This window comes from Sminthopsis crassicaudata, chromosome 3 (assembly GCF_048593235.1).
Source record: "Sminthopsis crassicaudata isolate SCR6 chromosome 3, ASM4859323v1, whole genome shotgun sequence".
Lineage (NCBI taxonomy): Eukaryota > Metazoa > Chordata > Mammalia > Dasyuromorphia > Dasyuridae > Sminthopsis > Sminthopsis crassicaudata.
The window spans coordinates 186,011,250-186,028,703 of record NC_133619.1 but is presented as its reverse complement, the minus strand read 5'-3'; the positions used below and the strand labels follow the sequence as shown (position 1 = coordinate 186,028,703).

At 36.4% G+C, this 17,454-nt stretch overlaps 1 protein-coding gene across 15 annotated transcripts in view; it reads left to right on the top strand.

The window, feature by feature from the left end:
- Positions 1-17,454, top strand: part of IL1R1 (interleukin 1 receptor type 1) — a 73,994-nt gene that overhangs the window by 31,697 nt on the left and 24,843 nt on the right. The window contains exon 1 of one of the 15 annotated variants that reach the window (XM_074299746.1): positions 7,038-7,444. The exons of 4 other annotated variants lie outside the window; for them this stretch is intronic. The gene's annotated coding sequence lies outside the window, so the exon portion shown is untranslated. Of the gene's footprint in view, positions 1-7,037; positions 7,562-16,689; positions 16,759-17,454 lie in introns of those variants that run through there. 10 more of the 15 variants (XM_074299747.1, XM_074299748.1, XM_074299738.1 and 7 more) reach the window with 10 other exon arrangements.

The following is a 17,454-nucleotide window of genomic DNA, read 5'->3' as shown; positions in this document are numbered from 1 at the left end:
CTTCTGACTTTGATACTTACCATTCTCCCAGGTTAGAGAATGTTAACAAGAATGTGGATTACTTTTCATCATTTCAAAGAATTCATCAGGCAACAAAGATTAATTCAATACCTATTATGTGTAAAGCATCGAGATGAGGACTGGGGATACAGAGAAAGGTAAAAGACATTCTCTGCTCTCAAATAACTAATAATTCATTGGGTAAAAACAACATGCAAATTACTATAGACAAATAAGTAATATAGATTAGAATAAATTAGAAATAAATCCTTAGAGGAAAGGCACTAAAATTAATAGGGAATCAAGAGAGGCTTGTGGATAGAGTGCCACATCTAGAATCAGGTAGTCTTGAGTTCAAATATGGCTGAAGACACTAACTGTGTGACACTGAACAAGTTATTCAACCTTATTTGCCTCAGTTTCCTCATCTGTAAAATGAGCTGGATAAGAAAATGGCAAACCACTTCAGTCTTTTTGCCAAGAAAACTCCAAATGAACTAAACAACAGCAAGAAAGGCTTCCTATAAAAGATAGATTATAGGAAGTCAAAGAAGCAAGGAGACAGGGATAAGGAGTCAAGAGATAAAAGTGGTTTGTTTGTTCCAGGAAAAGCAAGGAAGCCAGCGTCAATGGATTCACAAGGGTAAATTGGAGTATAGGGTGGAAATGATATAGAAGAGGTATTCGAGCTCTATTCACAGACTTTCCTATTGGAAGGGAGGGATCTCAAAGGACATCTATTCCAGAACATGCCTTGAGTAAAAGTAGACTGTTAAGATGCATAGTGAATAAAGGACAGAATTTGGAGTCAATAAAATGAGTTCATATCCTGAGTTGTACTAGTTGAGTGATCCTTGTTAAGTTACCTAACTGCTTTCAGTTCAGTTTCCTTTTTTTTGTAAAACAAGGATACTGGTACCATTCTATGGAATTATTTTGTGAATCAAATTAAACATATCGCATGTAAAAAAATTGCAAATCTATATCATCAATGATTATATTATGAATCTCCTATACAACATACCCAGCAAGTAGGCATTTGGTCTCTTGGGATTTAACTTTTGGAAAGCTTTAATAGGTAGGATGTTTTTTGGATGTCAAACTTGATTGTGCCTCTTTGCAATATTTATCCATTGTCCCTAGTTTGGCTTTCTTGAGATTAGCAATACCAGCAATCCATCTTCTATATCACAAGGACTCTATATCACAGCCCTTCAAATAATTGAAAATAGTCACCATATGCCCCTAAATCTTTTCTCCAGACTAAGCCTCATCAATTCCTTCAACTATTCCTCATATGGCACAATCTAAAGACCTTTTTTCCATCTTCATTGTCCTGTTCTGGATTCTCTGCAGTTTATCAATGTCCTTCCTAAAATTTGACGTTCAGAACTGAACACAGCACTCCTCAGATGGTCTAACTAAGGTACAGGACGCTTCGAATAGTGCACCTAAGATTATATTAGCTCTTCTGGCTGTAATACTACAATTTTAATTTTATTAAGCTTGGATTGAATGCACAAAAATCCTTATTTTTTTTTCAGACAAACTAGCCATACAGCCTACATCTTATACTCATGTATTTGAGTAATTTTAAAGCCCAAGTTGTAACTTTATATTTCATCAAAATGATTCAGCTTACCAATTTAGATGAGCAAGAAGATGTTTTTGGATATTACTTTGGCTCTATAATGTTCCAACTATCCCTCTCAACTTTATGTCATCTGCCTAATTGTATGGATTTGCCATTATCTAAGTCATTGTTCAAATGTTTTTTAGGAAAAAAACAAAACAAAACAAAACAGGACCAAGGACAAATTCCTGTGGCCTACTACTAGACTTCATTCCAAGTTGACATTGACTCATTAATGTCTACTCTTTCTTGCAGTCACTCTACAAGCTTTGAATACATCTAACAATGCTATCATGTAATCCATATCTTTTCAATTTATTCAAAATGATAAGATATAAAACTGTCAAATATTTTGTCGAAATCTATTATGCCTTATTTGCTTCATTGTCCTGATTTACTATAGCTGAAAGGAAAGGAAATGAAATTGGTCTGGCATGATCTATATTTGATAGAGTAATCCATGGGTCTTTTAGTGATTGGCACTTTCCTTTCCAAAATTAGGGGCAACTAGGTGGTGTAGTATTTAGAACATTGGCTCAGTCAGGAGAGCTGAGTTCAAAAGTCTCTAACTCTGATAAATACTAATATTACTACTACTACTACTACTGCTGCTGCTGCTTCTGCTGCTGCATTCTAGAATTCTTCAGAGATCAATTCAAGACCATCAGCTTACAGTCTGCAAATTTCTTCCTTCTTCCCTTTTTTGGAAAATCAAAACATTTGCCATTCTCTTACATAGTGACAATTCTCTTATTCCTTCTTGATTTTTCCCCTTGAGGCAACTGGAACTAAGTGACTTGTCCAGGGTCACACAGCTAGGAAGTGTTAAATATCTGAGATCACATTTGAACTCAGGTTCTCCTAACTTCAGGGCTGGTGCTCTATCCATTCCCTTGGTGCCCCCTCCTATTCCTTCTTTTAAAAATGTTTTATTATTATAAAATTGAAATTTGAAATATACCAAGAGACAAATATAATGATTTTTACATGAAAGTACAAGTCTCTATTATATACAATTTATTTTAAGTCCTACTTCATTCAGGGATCTTATCAGGTCCCATTGATTTATTACTATCTATATACTACTGATTCTGAAATCTTCATATCCAGCCCCAGCCCTTCTGGTAATCTCCAATCTTGCAAACTAGATTGCAGTAAACTCCTTAAATTTAATATGTGCAAAATAGAACTCATTATTTTTCCTCCTAAATCCTCCTCTTCCTCTTACCTTCTATATTACTGTAGGTGGCAACACTATTCTCTCAATCTCTCAGACACACAATTTAGGAGTTGTTCTACTTTATTTCTCACTATTTATATTCAATCCGTTGCCAAACATTTCTTTGCAGCATTTCTCCCATATTTCCCTTTCTATCCTCTGACCTTGATACCATTCTAATGCAAGTTTTTTATCATCTCAAGCCTGGATTATTGGAATAACCTGTTGCCTGAAGTTTCTCCCCATTCCAATCCATCCTTCATTCAGATACCAAGAGGACTTTTTTTAGGGGGCAACTGGGTTTAAGTGACTTGCTCAGTGAGTAAGAATTAAGTGTCTAAGGCTGGATTCAAACTCAGGTCCTCCTGACTCCAGAACAATGGTTTTATCCTCTGTGCCATCTAGCTTTCTCAAAATGATTTTCATAAAGTGTAGGTCTGATCATGTTACCCTCTCTATGCTACTAAATAAACTCCAGTGTCTCCCTATTACCTCCACAATCAAATACAAAATTCTCTGTTTGAAATTTAAAGCCCTTTATAACCTAACTTTCTCCTCCTTTTCCAATCTTCATACATCTTATTCCCTGGAAAGTATTCTTCCAGTTTTAGGGCAGAAAGACTGTCCATTAAATAACAAGGTCAAGAGGCCAAAAATTGATCCATCCTTTAGGTAGATCCCCTACCCAGTATCTGTCCAGGTCAGTTCAGCACTAGTGGAACTTGCTGAAGAATCAGAACAGCCATTGTAAGTGAACTGCTAGACCCAGCCCAGCAGCAGATAGGCTTATTCAGCCCAAATACTATACCCTAGCATAATCAAGTCCAGCTGTACTGCTGACTAGCCCATGAGTTTCCTTGTCTGTGTGTGTTCCCTATATGTATGCCTCAATATGATGACACTTTTCTGTAACTTCATACCCCTTCTTTCCTGTTCTTGAACTCTGAGTCTATTATGGGAGAATGAATTCTTGGTATAAGGGGAAATGTTTAATTGCTGAGCCTCTCAAGTAAATTCCCTTGATAAAGAACTTAATCTACTGACCATTTGTTAATGGGAAGAGAATCATTAGATCTTATTATCATTTAGGAAGAGATCTACAAACAGGATTACCCCTAGAAGTAGTAAAAGTCACATGTGGCCAAAAGTGACATGAGGAAAACCTGAAAAGATAGGATGCTATCAAATTGTGAACAGCCTTGAATATCAAGAAAGGAGGGTGACATTTTCTCAAACAGTAGGGAGTCACTGAGTATTTGGGGACAGGAGACCCCGACATATTTTCCTAAAGACTTTTTTGTTGTCATTAGTATTTAACCTTTATATTCTTGTCCATCCAGCCTCTGAACTTCTATAATGACAATGTATTCATTACTTCATTAGGTACTCCATTTCACTACTGGACAGGAAGTTCTTTCTCTGAAACATAAATTTGCCTCCTTTAACTTTCCCCCAGAATTCCTACTTCTCCCCTTTGAAGTTGTAAAAAAAAAAAAAAAAAATCTCATTTTTCTTTCAGATAGCAAGCAACCTTTCCAATATTTGTAGACACAATGTAATTTCCCCCTCCCTCCAAGGGTGGAACCATTTAAAGTATTCAATTTATCTTCAGCCAAATGATACTATCTGAAGAAGGCAAATTGAAAAGGCAAATGAGACCTTTGATTTCAACAAATGTCTTGCAGTACCTGGCGATCATCATATTGCTTTCATATTAATAAACCATTTCATTTTAATGATGGAAAAACTGAGGCATAGAGTCAATTAGTCAGAATCATTGAATAGATTTATCTATAACTTCTATTTTTTTCATATTACTTTTTCTGGTCATCACAACTGCAAGTGTCCCCCACCAAAATTACCTTGTATTTGATTTTGTAGATGTCAGGTAGATGGTACAGTGGATAGAACATCTCACCTCGAGTCAGGAAGACTCATCTTCCAGAGTTCAAATCTAGCCTAAGATACTTACTAGCTATATGACCCTGGACAAGTCATTTAATCCTGTTTCAGTTTCCTCATCTATAAATGAATTGAAGAAGGAAATGGCAAACTACTCTAATATCTTTGCCAAGAAAACCCCAAATGGGGTCACAAAGAGCAGGGCACGACTGAACAAAAATGTTGTATATAGGTCATATTTACGTCTATGTCTACATATGTCCTTCCATAGAAGAGTGTAAACTCCTCGAGATTTGAGTGTTGTGTTTATTTTTGGGTTTGTTTTTATTTCCTTTGTACTACCTGAGTCCAGTAAAATGCTTTAACAAAATGCGTGTTTAATAAAAGCTTTGATTGATCACAAACATAGCACAGAATCTGAAAGATCCCTTCTAATCTATCTGCTTTACCTGTGAAAACATAAATCATTCACATTATGTAATGACTTGTGCTTGGCATTCAGTGTAGCTAGGGTTTTTCTGACTGGTCAAGAATACTAGTTTAGATCTTTCTAGGTGGCATGTATTAAGCAAAATGAATTGTAGCCAGTCAGACAAGGGATGGGAGATCATGATTTCTTTGAAGATGAAGAAAGTTTAATGGTAGAAATAAAAAAAAAAAAAAAAAAAGGGGGGGGTGTTCAATGCAGCTTAGGAGAATGGAAAATGTAGGCTGTTGGAGGAAGTTCATCTAGGGCAGTGGTTTTAAAATTTGCTCCAAGAAACTTTGTGGTTCTAGAGAAGATCAGTAATTAGTTCCATTAAAAAGAAAAAAAAAACATACAAACCCCCAGCAAAAATAGGTAACACAATTTAAAATTTTTTTTCAGGTCACCAAGTCATATAATAGTAAAAGTAAAACACAAAGTAGGAAATAGCAAAATAACTCCCTGAGTTTGTCATACACTAAAGTGCTTTATCAGGACAAAATTTCAATGAATTAATTTTGTGAAAAAAATATTCTGTTTAATAAAACTTGTGAGCATACAGTGACATACCCAGTCTTTCCATGGGTGCCTTGTCTCTGGGGCAGATGTTTTAAAGGCAGATCTGAAACTGATTGAAGAGAAGCAGGCTTTTCCAGATGTGGATGTTGCAATGGAGATGAAAAGCTGGACAGGGAAGACATAGTTTCTTTGCTCTTGAAAAGGAGCCCACTTAGCTAAGGATATCCTGGATGAATACCTGTGTATCTTAGGTTAAGAGCAGCTAATGAATATAGAGTGTGTAAGTTGGAGTCAAGTTCAAACAAAGTCTCAGAGGCTAACTAGTTGTATTGTCAGATTACTTAAGTTTTGCTTTTCTCAGTTTCATCATCTGTAAAATCCTTAAAGTAGCAAGTTTGGGAGATTTTAAATATGTTCTGCTTACAGGGGAACTATGTCTTTTGAAGTTCAGAGAATTCTTTAAGTGAAGCTATTGTGACCTCTTAAGACTTCTTGAGAAATGTAGCATTGTATCACAGTGAGCCTCACACTGGTTTCAGAGCCCCTGGATTCAAATCCACTACCTGCCTAACCTTAGGTGAGTCTCTCAACTTAGTTTTTCGGTTTCTAGATTTCTTCCTCTGTAAAATGAAAGGATTGCACTAGATTACCTTTAAAAATTCCTTTTCAGATCTAGGTCAACGAATTTATGATTCCTTTTCCTCTTTTCCAAAATGACCAAAATGATCTCTGGGATAAAACTGTGTGGAAGTATGTTTTTGAAGCTTCAGAACATAAAGAAAAGCAGAGTCCCCGACCTGTAATACTGGATTTGGGAAGTCCTCGGCAGCCAGATTGGGGATCAAACAGCCGGAGGCATCTTTGGCAGTCTCTTTTGTCCTGGGTGCGAATCTTCCGATTCCAAAATTAGTTTCTTGAACTTAGTCAGTTTAATGTAGTGGATGTACGGTAGGGTGTGTGGATTTGCTAAATGTGCCTCACTTGCGGCTTCCTAACGTCTTTCTTTAAAGCCATGATTCTAAGATGCAGGAGTTTTTAAGTCCCTGAAAAAAGGCAAAGTTACAGCCTTCCTTAATAGGAATCCTTTATTCAAACTATTCTTAGAGAGAATTTAGGAATAGCTTGTTTCCGAATCCTCCTCTGCACTCACTATTCCAGTGAAAACCTGGTACAACAGTAGGCGACAAGAATTTCTCCTTGGGGCAGAGAAGGCTCACTAGAGGTAATTTTTCAGGCAGGCAGCTGTGGCACATACCCATGAATATACTCCCGGGTTTGTATAACCCTCCCAGCTGTGCGGATGGAGGAGGTGAGGCGTCCGGGAAGTCGTTGCTGCCTCCTCCCCCTCCAATCTGAGTGTGGGGAGGAGTACAGGCCTGTCTCCAGCCCGGGTGGGAGGGAGTTCCATGTCGCGAACTGCGAAACAAGGCAGGTCGTGGACAGGAGAAGCCCCGTTTCGATCCTCCGAAACTCTCTAGTTCCAGACTTGTGTCGCCGATCCATGCCTCCCGAAGAAGGCGCAGAAAACGAGATGGAAGAGCCCAAGTGGCAGAGCTTTGTTGCCCAGGACTGGCTTTGGGCTTCTTAGAGGGACCAGGAGAAAGCACGCACTGCGCCCGTGGCAGGCAGGTGGGGTGCCCTGGGCCACTTAGGGAGCGCAGTCCGAGTCTCCCGCAGGCTGGACATTCCTCCAGAGGCGAGCTGAGTAAGTGCAATTAGCTGTTCCGAGTTTTAGAAGACTAGAGACATCCGAATGCCAACTGAGGGCTGAGCCGTGGGGTGTGTGGAAAGCGAGGGACTCCAGGCAGCCTAGCACCGAAAAGTAAGGAGAGGGCCGCGTCAGTCCCTTTAGCTCTCCACCTCAGTCGTTTTTGGTCTGCCCCCAAGAGTAAGCTGTATTAGGGAACTGGCGGGAGTGTGATTCTTTGGGACTCGCTGGGGGTTGGAGGAAGGACGGTTAAGTGCAGAATTGGTCCAAAACTGCGCTGTCAGAGGGCTTGGGCTTGACTCTTGCCTCCAATAACTTCTTCGGAAAGGAGGACCCATTTACCCCTGTCTAGCCTACCCGAGGCTTGTAATTATAGTGGTGACTGGTTTTTCAAGTAGTTATTCCGGATTTTTGGGTGACATGCTGTCGTAACTGAGCTAGATTATCAGGTATGTGTATATGCCTGCGTGTATGTGTTCTTGAGAGAGACAGAGGTACAGAAATAAAGGGACTCATAGAGACATAAAAAGAGAGACAGCAACGGAGACATACAGACAGAAAGAGAAAGAAGGAAAGAGTGGGGGAGAGAAAGAGAAAGACAGAAAGAGAGAGAAACACACAGAAAGGGGAAAGGAAAAGGGTGAGTGGGGGAGAGAGAGAGGAGAAAAGCCAATTCACCATATGATTTATAAGGGGTTCTTAACATATTGGCCATGAATTTGTCTTAATTCAATTTTTTTTTTTTTTTTTTTTTTTTTTTTTTTTTTTTTACAACTGCAATTCAATACAATTGGTTTCCTGTGTAATCCTTAGATTATGAACCCTCAAGGGAGGGTCCTGTGATCTGTGTTTCTGGGCAAACTCCCCTCAAATACTGTTGCTCAGCGTTTGGGAAAGATGGTCAGGAAATACTTTGTGGTTTGGACCTCCAAAGGTTTGCTCTTGGTTGGCCCTGACATTTAGCCTGTTTATCTTTGTGAAGGGCAGTGGAAAGTCCCCTTATGGAGTATTTTCTGGTAATTCTGAAAAAGAATGAAGTGATAGGACACTTTAAAACAAAAAGCTTCAAGTTATTTTTTTCCAGCCTATTTGTATTAATTCATTTTCAACCTGAAGGGAGAATCAAACTCCAGCAAGGAAGTCTCACCAAAAATAGGACATTTATATATCATTTTACACATTTTATCCCATTTTCTCCTCATGACATCCTTGCAGAGTAAATGTTGTTAGTACCATTTCACAAATAAAGAAAACTCTAGAGTTAAGGTGACTTGCCCATGGTTTACCACAGCTCAGAAATAGAACTTGAAAAAGATCCTTTCTAATGTTTGTAGCATTTTTCCCACTCCACTAATGTTTCCTCAACAAGTTAAATGGATGAAGGGACTGAATGCTCTGCTGCTTGAAGGGAAAAAAACAAAACAAAACAAAAGACAACACAAGTAATTTTCTTAAAAGAATGATTGGAAATCAGCTCAGGCCAACAGTTGGAGGAATGGTCTAATGTGCCCATAGTCTGCTCTTTTCTTCTGAAGAAATCAGAATGAAGTAGATGCGACCCAGAAGCTTTTAGAGGAAACTTCTCTCACAAAGAAACTTACAACCATGACTTCTCTTAGTGCCAGAGATTATGCTTGTACCAGATGAAGCACAATTGATTTAATTGATCCTAATTTTACAGCAGCACAGTAGCAAATGGAAAGCTACTTTATACAAATAAATTAATGATGGAACATAGATGAAAGAAATGGTTAGTAGTCTAGTCTGGGAGCTTGAACAACCTGGTCTTAAGTCCTCTCTCTCAGGCAAATGCTGCTTATGCGTCCCTGGGAACCTTTCACTATCTAGGGAAATGTCTCTGATTAATCAGTATCACAGATCTAGTGCCAATTAATATTTCTAGTTTAAGTTCTTATGCTAATGGGAGTTCCCTACAATGTGTAATGAATAGAGAGCCAGACTCATGTGAGAGCAACACAGACTTTGGTCTATAACACATATACTAAAGTGTGACCCAGGATAAGTCACTCAATCTTTCAGCACTTCAGGCAATTCCCAAAGCAGAGTTTTCCTATCTGTAAGAACAGCTAATTGACCTGAGAGGATAGAGTGCTGGGTCTGAAGTCTAAGAAAAGTTATCTTTCTGAGTTCAAATCTGGCTTCAGACTTATTAGCTGTGTGACTCTGGACAAATCACTTAACTAATCCTGTTTGCTTCAGTTCCTCATCTGTAAAATGAATTTGAGAATTCAATGTAAAATGAATTTGAGTAATGGCAAACCACTCTAGTATCTTTGCCAAAAAACAACAACAACAACAACAACAAAACACTTCTTAAGTGAGGGTCACAAAAACTCAGATGTGACAATAACAATTTCCTATCTATATTGATAGAAGAGGTTTCTAAATGCAGGTGAATTTCAGTTGCTTCCTACATTGAAGAAATTAGAGATTCAGGAAAAAATGGTGGTGGTGATGGTGGTAAGTAGATGAAGGAAGATAATACTCTTGGAGTGAATCAAGGGAAATAGGATTTGAAATTTGCTGTGGTATGATTTTCTTCATTACTGTTAAGCTAGAAGCATATAGGAAATTGTAGCACTTTTTAATGACCTTGCAGACCTTGTTGCTTCTCTTATATCTTAAGGAGTTTCATCATCATTGGTAGTTAAAATCCATAGTTAATATATAAGATATGATTACTACCTCTGAAATCATAGGTTATTGTCAGGGTACTAGAATGGAAGAAATGCTAATATCAAAACAACTGAGCCACACCAGGGCAAATCAGGATGTCCAATTAGTGTGCCTTAACCTGCATAACTGCAACCAGAGTGAATGAGGATTTGGGAAAAGACACATCTTCCATACTTTAAGCACTGTGATTAGTGCCACTGTTATTCTGCTTAGCACAGTTCCTGGCACATAATAAATGCTCATTCCTTTGCCTCCCACCAATTACAATTGCAACCCAGCTGCAACTTAATAGATAGTTTTCATGCGTTGCTTTTGCAGAGTGGTTCCTCATATGAAAGACAGAAGGTTGATCTTCAATCTAATCCTCTGAACCTCTTCTGTTTCCTAGATCATAACAAGGTTTGCATGCTTTTGGCATAGCCTGAGGTCACTAACATATTATAATAGCAGCAAGACTTCATTGGAAGTTATGTATTAGAATAAGGACATGTGAGTACACAATTTCCAGCAACCTGGCATAGTTGTAGGGCTCTAGAAAGAAATTGCATCACACTGGCAAAGTTTGCATTCCATCACTTGAAGATATGCTGGCTTTTAGGATAGCATTCTATAGGAGTGAGATAAAGAAGTCTCAGGGATAGTCCTCCCCCCTCACCCCAAAAGGGGCTATGTTCACACATCTGAGATTGTCTCAGTTTCATTTTTTTCTCTCCACTCACAAAGCCATTGTCTCGGTTGAGGCCTTTATAATTTTTCACTTTAAACTACTAGTTGTTGTCCAGTCATTTTTCATTCATGTCCAACTCTTTATCACTCCATTTGGGAGTTTCTTGGCAGAGATTAGTATTAGTTGTTTGTCATTTTCTTCTCCAGCTCATTTTATAGATAGAATAGAATAGATAGAAACTGAAACAACCAGGGTTAAGTAACTTGCTAGGATCACACAACTGGTAAGTACCTGAGGCTGGATTTGAGCATCTATCTTTGTGATTTCAGGCCCACACTTTCTCCACTGTGTCACATAGATGCTTAAATCATGAAACCTTCCTGGGCTTTAGTTTCTTTATGGAAAGTATGTGAATATTATTGTATCATATCATATTAGGAGTTATTATTAACTCTTATTTATATAATATTATTATATTAGTTGATCTCTGAAGTCTCTTCCAGGTCCCAATCCTGGAATCCTACTTTTGGGAATTAGGATATAGAAATATAGAAAACATCCAGTAAGGAAACATTTTTACCATATATACCATATGTAGTATCTGCTATATGCAATTTATCATATGTAGCTGATATATAACTGAGAAGCTATATAATTTACTTAAAGTCCTAGGGTCAGGATCTGTCAGGGACAGAACTCAATTCCAAATTTTTTCAACTGCTAGATAAAGTATAGGCTTACCTATATCTTATACCAAACTTCCTATCACTTGATCTAACTTTTGCTGGATAATTTATACCTTCATGATAGCTGTAATATCTTATATTTGTATCATGTTTCCTATTTCATTTGATGCAATAGTCTACCATTGCCTAATTTATTTAGATGAGTATTTTGGATAAACTTGTTTTGGCTTCAGTTCTGAGTTTTATTTTGCTATCTCTTTTTAGAATTTCTTGAATGAAGTGATAACACTTGTTCCTATGACACTTTATCTCATTAAGTTTATCTACTTAAAACACATTCCCCTTGAGAAAAATCTAGTATTTTGATCATACGGTTTTTGTTTGTTAAAAGCTTTGTTCAGGTTCAGTCAGTGAACTGAGCTGAGCATACAAAAAGAGGCAAAAGACAGTCTCTGCCCTCAAGGAGGGCTAGCTATGCAAAGCTTCAGCTATATACCACCTCATTCCTGTCTCAAAGACTATGATTATCATTACTTTCTGCTTCATTTTTATCATTTCACTAATGATATGGAAAGGGACTGTATATAACTAATAGCTATTTTGTCTTTTTGGTATGTTTCATGAATTACCATAGCCAGAATATCTAGTACTTAGGGGCTGACACCTTGGCACCCACTTAATAAATTGCTGGTCCTCAGACCATAGTCAGAGTTATAAAATATAGTGGCACTATACTTTAAAGTCTTTTAGTTTGTTAAAGCTTGTGTCAGTCTCTTCATTGGCTTCCCCTCTATTATCTTTCCTAACTTTTGCTAACTCAGCATAATGACCTCTAATTCATGGAGAAATATTGCAATAGGACTTTGATGAAAACAAATTGAATATTTAGGATTGCCATGTTTTCATATTTAATGGTACAATTCCCCTTTCTTTCTATTGAATTGTCACAATATCAATAAATAGGGAGTCATAATTTTTTTAGTTTTTGATGTTTATTTATTACTACTTTCCCCACACCCCAAACTATTTTTGATCCATGATGCAAAATGAGGGAGATGGTCTCTATGATTTTTTTTCAATTTTATATCTATGATCCCATGAAAGTGAGACTTAATAGTTTTGGCATTAGTCACAGTGACAGTATACAGCATTTAAATACAGATCTGCTATATTTTATCATATTAGGTAGGTATGGCTCAGGATAGCTTGACACATTCTACTTAATAATAATAACAAAAAGAATAATTATAATATTTGGCATTTATTTGGTGCTTTCAAGTTTGCAAATACTGAATATTTGATTTCAGCTTTAAAAGTATTATTTCATTAAACAGCTCTGAAAAGTTGGTGCTATTATTATTCTCATTTCACAGATGAGGAATAGAAGGTTATGTAGCTTGCAAAGAGTAACACAACTTAGTTAAGTAGATAAGAAGCTGCATTTGAACTTAGGTCTTAGAAGATTAAAAAAATGACAAAAATAAGAAAAATATCAATATATTATAGCTAATAATTTATCAAGTGAAATAGTATCTTTAAAAAAAGTCTTTTATTTGTAAAAAAAAGACTTGTTACTTTGGTAACTTGTGATGTGAAAATGATCTTCAATTCTTAGGAACAAGGTTGAGAGAAAGCAATTCTTGTCAGTTTTTATTAAATTGAAGAAACTTGGAGTTTGGTCATGGTGATCAATTATATATCTCTTTTTCAAGAACCAACCTAGTTAAATTAAGAAGGATTCATCAAGAGGCAGTTAGCTACTAAGCAGTTAATATTTTTGGTCAGAGTGACTCATGAAAATATATACTAAGGTGTGAGAACAAGATGTGATCTGCCATACTGAAGGAAGCACACATGTAGATGAAATCATTGATTTCTGAAGTGTTTAAAGCAAGGGATAATAACTCCATTACTTTCTTTCTATATGTAATTTTCCTTGAAGTTTACTTCAAACCCTTCTATTATACCAATTGAGATTATATGATAATACTGCCTATTTAGAGTAAATTTATTCCAAATCTACATGTTTGTTCATTACAAAGAACAGGGCAATAAGACAATATTGTTATTTGTAAGATACTGTTCACCTCATAGGAATTTTGTCTGTTGGTGTACAACTATCGATAGCAGAGAGGATTTGGATTTTGCCTGTGTAGGACCTGTAAACTCTGTCTGAAGTCAGTTTCTCCTTCAGGAATAGTTATTATTTTCCTTCCCTACTTTCTTTCATCTTTGAGGAGTCAGAAAGGATAGATAGTGATGGCTTTTGGGTGAATAATAGAACTGGTGTACTTGATATCTATCTAGAGTAACATTATGGTGGGGAAGAGGGAAAAGCTCTATACTTTATGGAAGACATACAGTAAACAACTGAGATGGGACCTACGTTAACTACTGGTTATCTCACAGGTACCATCTTAGCTTCTTCCCCATAAGCATCCAATAGCTCTTCTGTTACCTTTCTCATAAAGCATTCCCATTCCATCATAGTGATAATTAAATTGACCTCCAGTGACTGCCCTTTGAGATACCAGGAGTAACACTGCCTAACTGGTTCCTGGAAAGATATTAAAGGGTTCTTGATGGACTACATTGCATTTAACAGGAATAGCTAATTGTAAGAAAATGGGTTAGAATTAAGTGGGTACTATCCTCAGACCTTTAACCTTTGAGGCCAAAATGCATGTGTATGTATGGTGGGGAGGGGCAGGAATTACAACCCCTTACCATTAAATCTTTGGATGTCCCTGGGAAAACCAAATACAAAAGATTAGATTTGGAAGTTGAGATTTCAAACTGACCAACAGCTGGGTTACTCTAGATTAACTTTGTACTTTGTTCATTTCATTCTACTTTAGTAAATGGATTCTAATCTACATATGAGGAAGTGATTCTCTGGATCATGATGATTTTGGGAGACTAGAATCTCAATGGGATGGTACTAAACCAGGAGAAATTTATGAATTATAATTTGAATTATTCCTATCTCTTGATTAAAAAAAAAAAAAGCTTAGGAGTACACTGGGAAAAGTCAAGGTTAGTAGAAAACAAAACAAAACAAGCAAACAAACAAAAATCCCAAATAACTCAATGATAAACAATTGATTTTTCATGCATGTGCCAGGAATGAGGTGGTATATAATTGAAGCTTTGCATAGCTAGCCTCTTTTTCAGTCAGGTTCACTGACTGAACCTGAACAAAGCTTTTAAATTTTTTTCCTCAGATTTTTCTCCTTTAGATTTTAGAAGTATGAATCAGGTCTTGACATCTATCACCTAGTTTCTTCCACTTACTATTAACAACCTAATTTTTTTTTTGAGTTTTATGATTTCTTTTTTTATAGTTTTTAATTCTGGTCTAATTAACCTATAATTTTTTATGTCAATATACAATAATACAGGAAGTCTGTTGCTGGCTAAAACATTAGAGGATCGAGGTTCTAAGGCCACCCTTGATCCTACCTCCGTGTCCTTGGGCAAGCCAGATAACATCCTCAAGCTTCACTTTTATCACATATAAAATGGTGGGGTAGAGAGTTTGAAGTGACCCTTAGAGTGGTCCAGGTCAACCCAAAAAGTATAGTTACCCTTCTCAACCCAAACCTTTCTCACTTTCTAGTAATAGAAAAGTTCCTTATTCTATATAAGAATACTTATTCCATATTCTAGCCTTGGCAGGTGTTTTCCTCACTTTTGAGCACTCCTTGTAGTACTATATAATTCTAATTGTTTCCTGACCTCAATGTAACAATGCTTCATCTATTTGTCACTAGCAAATGACATCTGTCATTGTTTAGGAGATGAATTTTGTTTCAGTTAGCTTGTTTTTAAGGACCAAGGCATTTATTTCCACTACTTTTGGTGGAAGTTTTTCTAAAACATATTGATTGTATTGCCTTTTGAACACCATTTAAATTTTGGAGTTTGGGCTCTGTTTCAATTAATTATGATAGCTGTATTTTCTAAACTAAAAATCAGGAGATATGATCCAAAAAAGGGATATATATATAGGCTTGTTAAGTACATTATAGATTATTTTCCTGAGATTGGGACTATCCTGGGAAATGTTGGACATATGACTACCATATTATTTGAGTGAAATTGGGTGTTGCTGTTCCTAAAAACTTTGAAATGAAGTCTTCTCAATCTTGATTTCATTTCCCTTTTAGGGATCTACTCCTTTCTTATCTAATCCTTAACCAGATTTAATCTTCAGTTCTCTTTCCACACTGATCTGATATTATTCTGGCCCTGATGTTTGCCTCAATTTCCCTATAGTTATATCATAACCTTGTTCCAGTCATGTATATGCATGTGTATATGATATACACATATATATGATATGCACAGCCTAGCTCTGGCCCTACCTCTTAACTCTTTATTGTCAAATTTCTAGAATAGGTTGATTAGACTAAATGTTTTAATTTCTTACCACTCACTCCCTTCTTAATCTTGTGCTATAGAAAAGGGATTTTCCCTTTTCCTCTTCCTTCCCCTACTCTACTAAAATTATTTTCTTAATTTCTTACCACTCACTACCTTCTTAACCTTGTGCTATGGAAAAGGGATTGTCCCTTTTCTCCTTCTTCCCCTTACTCTACTAAAACTATTTTCTTAAAGGTCACTAGTGATTTAGGTCTCATTCTTGATTTCTCTTTGGTTTTTGATATTGTTAACCTTCTTCCTTGTTGGAAATTCTCTTCCTCCTTAGTTTTTTTTTTTTTTTGTTTGTTTGTTTGTTTCAAGGATTTTTAAATTTAATTTTATTAATTTTATAATTATAACTTTTTTTTGACAGTACATATGCATAGGTAATTTTTTTTTTTACATTATCCCTTGCACTCCCTTCTGTTCTGAATTTTCCCCTCCTTCCCTCCACCCTCTCTCTAGGTGGCAGGCATTCCCATACATATTAAATATGTTATAGTACATCCTAGATACAATATATGTGTGAAGAACCAATTTTTTTTGTTGTTGTTGTTGTTTTTGTTGTTGTTGTTGTTGCTGCAAAGAAAGAATTGGATTCGGAAGGTAAAAATAACCTGGGAAGAAAAACAAAAATGCAAACAGTTTACATTCATTTCCCAGTGTTCCTTCTCTGGGTGTAGTTGATTCTGTCCATCATTGATCAATTGGATCTGAGTTAAATCTTCTCTTTGTTGAAGATATCAACTTCTATCAGAATACATCCTCATACAGTATTGTTGTTGAAGTGTATAATGATCTCCTGGTTCTGCTCATTTCACTCAGCATCAGTTGATGTAAGTCTCTCCAAGCCTCTCTGTATTCATCCTATTGGTCATTTCTTACAGAACAATAATATTCCATAACATTCATATACCATAATTTACCCAACCATTCTCCAATTAATGGGCATATTCCATTTCCAGTTTCTAGCCACTACAAAAAGGGCTGCCACAAACATTTTGGCACATACAGGTCCCTTTCCCTTCTTTAGTATTTCTTTGGGACCTCCTTAGTTTAAAAAACTAACTTTCCTGTTTATCTTCATACTCTTATCTGCTCTTTATCTTCTTAACTGGTTTGTCAATCTGTGTATATCCAAGTTTTGTCCTTGGCTCTCCTAATCTCTCTTAAAGTTGTTGTTGGTGTGTGTGTGTGTGTGTGTGTGTGTGTGTGTGTGTGTGTGTGTGTGTGTGTTTTTCTCCCTTTCCGGTTTTTTATATCTGTCCTCTTTATATATATTGCTCCTAAATCTGTAGTGTTGTAAATTTGTCAACGTATATGTGATCTTTGTTTGTTGATTAATCCAATCATTACCAATGTTTTAGGATTCATGATTTGTAACTATAATCATCCTACCTAATTAAAATCATTATAAATTTTATGGTGAGAATTTGAAAATTTTTAATAAATTTCTTGAATTAATTGAAGGCATTCTGGGATAATGAACAAGCCATAACAACAAAACTTCTAGGTTTCTTGATTTATATGTT